This window comes from Leptonychotes weddellii, chromosome 8 (genome assembly GCF_054177405.1).
Source record: "Leptonychotes weddellii isolate Sample4059 chromosome 8, ASM5417740v2, whole genome shotgun sequence".
NCBI lineage: Eukaryota > Metazoa > Chordata > Mammalia > Carnivora > Phocidae > Leptonychotes > Leptonychotes weddellii.
Genome location: NC_138376.1, coordinates 30,281,174 through 30,287,173, shown reverse-complemented (window position 1 = coordinate 30,287,173; position 6,000 = coordinate 30,281,174). Strand labels below are relative to the sequence as shown.

General features: G+C 59.7%; 1 protein-coding gene across 2 annotated transcripts in view; it reads left to right on the top strand.

Annotated features, from left to right (window-relative positions):
- Window positions 1-1,247: 1,247 nt before the first annotated feature.
- The window catches only part of LRFN2 (leucine rich repeat and fibronectin type III domain containing 2), a 172,256-nt gene continuing 167,503 nt past the window's right edge, over window positions 1,248-6,000 (top strand). For both annotated transcript variants that reach the window (XM_081828125.1, XM_081828124.1), the window contains exon 1: window positions 1,248-1,877. The gene's annotated coding sequence lies outside the window, so the exon portion shown is untranslated. The remainder of the gene's footprint in view (window positions 1,878-6,000) is intronic.

Here is a 6,000-nt window from a genome sequence, read left to right as displayed (position 1 = left end):
CCCTCCCCCCAAGCTTTCCTGAATCCCTGCGGGGAAGGGCCTGTTTTTCAGGGTCTGCAGTAGGCTGACCTGGCCGTTTTCCCTGGATGCCCATGGAGAGGGTGCCCAGAACATAGGGCCTAGGTGCCTGGGCTTCTGCCAGTATGCACCCACCTGTGTGCAGAGACAGGTAGGAGGCAGGGTCTTATATTACAGATTTATCCAGCTGAGTCAATCCTGGGCTGCAGAGACACATCCGCAGGCCACATGTGCCTCCCCGTGGGTATCTGGGACAGGTGCTCGGGAGGTGCTAGCCACTAGGAGAGAAGAGATGGATTGAGACATTTTCCCTGCCCCTGGATTTACCAGCCTTCAGTCCCTCTTGGGAAGCCCAGTAAAGGAGAGCCCAGTCCAGCCTTCCCAGGAACTGGTTGCTGATCCTAGAGGGCCAAGAGGACAACCAAAGGAAGATAACACCCTGGCCAGGCCCAGACCTTCTGATGCTAGGCCCACAGTCGGCTTGGAGCAGGGACTACCTGCCACGTGCCGTGGACAAGTCGCTCTACTCGTCTGGCCCTCAGTTCCCTCCTATGTCAGATGAGGGTTGTTGGGAGGCTCAGACCAGGAAAGAGTTGCAAAGGTGCTGTGCGAACTGCCGGCGCCACTGCACACCTCACGGATCCCCGTGATACTCACGGAAGGTCTAAGTCTGTGTGTGCGTATTCCGGGCGCTCATTTTTCACCGGTCCCTCGCCAGGATGCGGGACTCGGAGCTGGGCCCGGGGCTGGCTGGGCGCGACCCTCCCAGCCCCCAACCCCAGCCCGGGGCCGGCGCGGCGGGTTTTCGTCCTGCAGGCGGCGGGCTGAAGGCTGCACGGCGCGCTCCGCACGTGAGGCGGCGGCACCCGCGCCGGCTGCGGCGGCGCAGCCCCGGCCGCCCGGCTCGCCTTGCGCAGGGGCTGCCCGCGCCGCTGGCTCGCCGAGCCCGCCCTCCCGGCTTCCGGGGCTCGCGGCCCGCCCGCCGCCCTCCCGGCCTTCCGTGCGGGGCCCGCTGTTCGGCTCTGGCCGTCGCCGCGCCACGCCCGCGGGGACCGCGAATCCCTCCGGTTTCGGCGGCGGTGTAGGTCGGCACGGAAGGAGGTGCGCTGGGCGGCGGGCCCGGCTCCTGCAGCTCCGCCGGCCGCCACTGGGGGCTGCCGCGCCGGCGAGCTCGGCGGGGACGGTGCGCACGGCCCGGCGTTCCCGGGCGCCTCCGGCCGCTGGGCTTTTCTCCGCCGCCGGCCCCGCGCTGCCTCCGCAGCCAGCCCAGCTCCCTCCCGGATCTGTGCGTGTGATCGCTGTGCGTGTGTGTGTCCGGGTGCGCGCGCGCGCGCGCGCGTGGGGGGCGGTGTGCACGCGGGGAGTGCGGGGGAGTGTGTTTGTGTGTGTGCGTGTGGGTGTGAGTGCCTGGCTCGCTCTCGCTGAGACACACACACACTCACACACGCACAACCCGGCTGGCTCGTCTGAACTTGAAGACACCCCACATTCCAAGATGCCGGAAGTCCCTGGGAATGCCCAGGGTTCTTCGATCTGGAGAATCCTACCGGCGTCTTCCTGGGGGGGGGGGGGGATTATCTTTTTTTGTTTTGTTTTTTAATCTGGAAGAGAAGAGAACAAGTTGTGCTTTTTCCTCCCTTCTTTTCGCTAAATGCCATGGATATAACAGAATAAGCCGCTCAGGGCTCTCCCCGCGTGGACGTCCGAGGCCACCATCTGCCTGCGTTCGCCGGAGCCGGAGGGCTTAGCTCGAGCCTGTCTCGGGCGGGGAAGGATGCGTGGCCGAGCCGGGGAGCCCGGGCGCCCCGCGGAGCCGGCCTCGGAGCCTCCCAGCCGGGGATAGATGCTGCCTCGCCCAGGTGAGTGGTCGCCGCCGCCGCGTCTCCGCGATCGGGGTGTTTGCGGGAGCTCGGCGCAGGGCTGAACGCGCGGGGGGCGAGGGGGACCGGGAACTTTGCATCCCTTTCTTTTCCACTTGAGCACTCGTCACCCGGGAACTCGTGCGGACACCTTCTCTTTTCGCCCATCCTTATCGCGGGAGGTTTCCTTTCCTTTCTTTTTTCCCCGGGAGTGGGGGTGAAACTCTGGCGAGCACCGAGGAGAGTGGGTCCGAGTGAGGCCAGCGAGCAGGAGGGAGAGACGGGAGCCTCAGGTGTATGGCAACGTTGAAAGCAGCAGGAGAACTTTGCCTCCAGACCACTCTTGTTGCATCTCCCCACATGCAAGGCCTGGCTGGAGCTATTGCTGGGGGCTGGGTCGGACACCAGGGCTCCCTGCGCTCCGTGGGCTGGGTGGGGTGGAGTAGAGCTGGGTGCAGAGGGCTTGATTCAGCGCTGATGGAGGGAAGGCAGGCACCACTGCAGTTTGGGGAGGCAGGTAGGGCAGGCTCAGGGCCCTGTCCTGGCCTCAGGCAGAAGGCAGGGAGATCAGGGGGATTGTGTGTGTGCAGCTTGGGGCATCAGAATGGCATGATGAAGCAGTATGGAAACTGGCATTAGCCATGCCTGGTTGGTAGGTCTATCTCTCACCTAGCCCTGTTCTGGTTCTAAGGTTGGCCTGAGCAGGGAGGAGGGAGAGGGATGGACTGCTCTGAGGCCGGCAGTGCTGTGCTCCCTACAGACCCTGAGGCAACGACAGGGAGGTGTCCTGCTCCCCTTTCCATCACCCCAGTACAAAGGACATAGGCAGCAAGTCCCAGGGAGACTGAGCCCCTGAAAGCCAGAGCCTGAGAATGAATGAGGAGTGAGCCTGAGCAGAGACTGCAGAGGGACTGAGCCAGGCCGACACCAAGTGCACGCTGAGAATCACAGACACCACAGACAGACAGACAGACACTTGGTGGGAAGAGGGAGCTGGAGTCTGAGGCATGGCTGTAGATGCTGACCCCCTGCCTTGCCACAGTGGTGTGTGTGTGTGGTGGTGAGGGGGTGGGCGCTGTGGCTGCAATGGGCTGATTGGCCTTGTGGGGCTGGGGGAGGGCACTGGCTGCTTCAGGAAACTGACCCCCATGGCAGGGGAGGAGCAAGGCTGGGGAGGAAACTGCCAGGCTCTGAGCTGTAAAGTTGCAGGGACCAGGGAGGGAGGTTCTGGGTGGGCTGTTGTCCGTGTGGTGGGGCGGGGGGGGAGGGGGGGGGTGCACGGGCGGGGCAATTTGGAACTAATGGTGGGGAGGCCGAGGTAGGGGACTGTGGGGAGACAGGGAGTGTGGATCCCGGGTCCTGGGGTTGTGCCCTGGGCTGGCTGCCACCCTTGGCTTCATACAGCCACACACAGGGGAGCCCAGCTTGGGACTTGGTGTGGGGTACTTTGGAGGCTGAAGGGGATCAGGGTCGTGCAGGGAGGACTCGGGAGGAAGCTCCTGAGGGCCTGGTCTTGGAGCTGTCAGCCTCCGTGGACCACACCAGCTGCCTGGGCCCTTCTGCTGATGCTGGGATGTCATCTTTCCCTTCTGACTCTGGCTGGGATGCAGAGTTCCGTCCATCTCTCTCCTCCAGCTCCTCACATGCGTCTGCTCAGGCCCCCTGTCCAGCCCTCAATTTAGAGTTTCTGGTCTAATTCCTGCTCAGGAATATCGTTACTTAACTTCCTGCCCTCGCCCAGGGGAATACAAACAGCCAACGTGGCATTTCGGTCTCAGCCTCTGGCGCGGCTTCTCCAGGAGGTCGACTCCCAGCTGCAGCTCCTGGCCGGCTGGATGGGGTGCCCGCCGGCGGCTGCTGGGGCTCAGGCTCACTGCTTCTCTGCGATGCCACTTCCTTGCCCAGGCCCAGCCATCTGAGAAGCTGGGGAGTGTGGTCTCAGAGCGGGTGAGCAGGGAGCTTCCGGAGGCTAGACTGAGGAGGGGACGGATGGGGTGGGAAATGCAGATGAGGTAGGTGGTGCCACTGGGGAAACTGGGCAGCCTTTTGGCCGCCCAAGCTCTGGTTTGGCTAGAGTGGGAATCCGCTTTCTTGTCTCAGCTGCAGCTCTGAGGTGGAACCGAGGATCCAGAGTATTTGGCCCCCGAGTGTCAGGCTTGTCAAGTCTCTCCAGCCAGCAGGGTGGAGGAGGGCCTCTCCTCCTTTCAGAAAGTCCCCTGGCCAGGGTGGAGATGAACACCGTTATTGGCATCTGGTGCCTTCCCATTCTGATGGGGGAGGCCGCCAGACTGAAAGCAGAGATGACCGCAAAATACCCACCAGGGATAGCCAGGTGGAATTGGACCCCCCCACCAACAAAAGCAACAATTTGGGTGTGTTGTGATTTTTCTTGGGACACCATTGGTGTTTTAGGGTCCAACTTATTTGAAGGGATAGAGTCAGCATATCATGGAATGGGACCTACACTTGGAGGGTTTGGATTCAAATTCTGGCTCTGCCACATCTTTGTTGGTTAACCTCTGGAGCTTCTATGTTCTCCTTTGGTGAAAGAAAATAATAACACGTGACTCACAGATGTGCTATAACTTTATGTTTGTCCTGGTGCTCCCCAAACCCCCTGTTCAGATCTGGGGAGTGTTTGATTGGAGGGGGAAGGGCCCCTCAGAGACAGGAGGGTAATACCCCTCGCTTTCCCCACCCACCTAGCTGTCAGGAGGGTTTGATGCCATCACCTGTAAATTGATTGTTGGAAGACTCCAGGAAGCCCTCCAGAAAACTTTGGGAGTTGATATTCAGAGAGCAAATTTCACCTCCAGGGCTATGGCACCTGCTTCCCTCTCTTTCTTGTTTGCTTCAGATTTTTACAGCCATGCCCATTTGCTCAGGAAGCCCAGGCTCTGTGGTTTTCAAGTGTCATCTGTCACCCTTCCCTATCTGAGGCTTGAGTGTGAAATTTCTCCCAGAACCTGGCCCCTGCCTTCTCTTCTCTGCCTCTGCCTCTTGCTGTCCCAAGAGTGGCCTTACCAGGATGGTGTCGGGTCCAGACCCACTAAAGGGGCACAGCTCCTGCTGGGGTCTGTGTGGGGCCTGTGACTGGACCTGGGTCCCCTCTGTAGAGCTGAGAGGCACACCCAGCTGGGGAGAGAGGCTCAGGCCCAGTATGTATTTAGTAGGGTCTGACTAATGAACCAACTGGAATAGGAGTGGAGAAGGAGCTCCCACCATAATGCGCATGCCTAAGAAAAGGTATTTTCAGGGAGCAAGCGGTCAGATATGAAGATGGGGACCAGGGAGAGTAGCCATGTCCAGCCTGCTCAGAGTGAGGGCAATCAGGAGGGCTCCTTGGAGGAGGTAAGGATTTTAGGAAGAGCAAAAGCCCATAGAAGTCCACAGAAGGCAGATTTGTTTTCTCTTAAATTCTTAGAGGTTACTGGGGATTTGAAAGATTTCAGGGGTGGGGTACTGAACAAGCAGAATGGATATTCTGAGAAATTTCTGAGGCTGTCAGGCCCAGCTCCTTGAAACAATTTCTTGGTTGCTTATTATGTGCCAGGCACAATGCTAAGTGCTTCACATTATTATCTCATTGAATTCTCCCAATTCCATGAATTTGCCACTATTGCTACCTCTACCTTCCAGATGAGAACATTGAGGTTCAGAGAAGTAGGGACCCACCAGGTCACTAATATGGGACAGAGCGGTCACTCGACTCTCATGTCTGTCTGAATTCAAAGCCCACCCACTTCACTCCTCTGTGCCGCTTTGCCCTGCTGGTGAGGAACAGTGGCCACCATGGGCCCATGCCTCTTCCAAGTTCTGCTGGCCTCCTGGGGAGGCTGACTTCAGAGCCTCCATTGCAGACCCCACGAGCCCAGCCTTGCCTGTGGGCATCTCTGTCCGCCCTGCGCACTCACTCCCACCAGTTTATAAGCTCCCCTCAAATAGGCAGTACCGTCCTCAGGGGTAGGACAGAAGATGGGACAGTGGAGTGAGCACCAGACAGAGAGTCTGGGAACCCAGCTCTGCTGTGTATGTGACTTGAGTGAGGAGCAAATCTCTTTACTCCCCTGGGGCCTCATTTCCTTACTGACGAATCAGAATGCTAATGCTTACGGCATGTGTG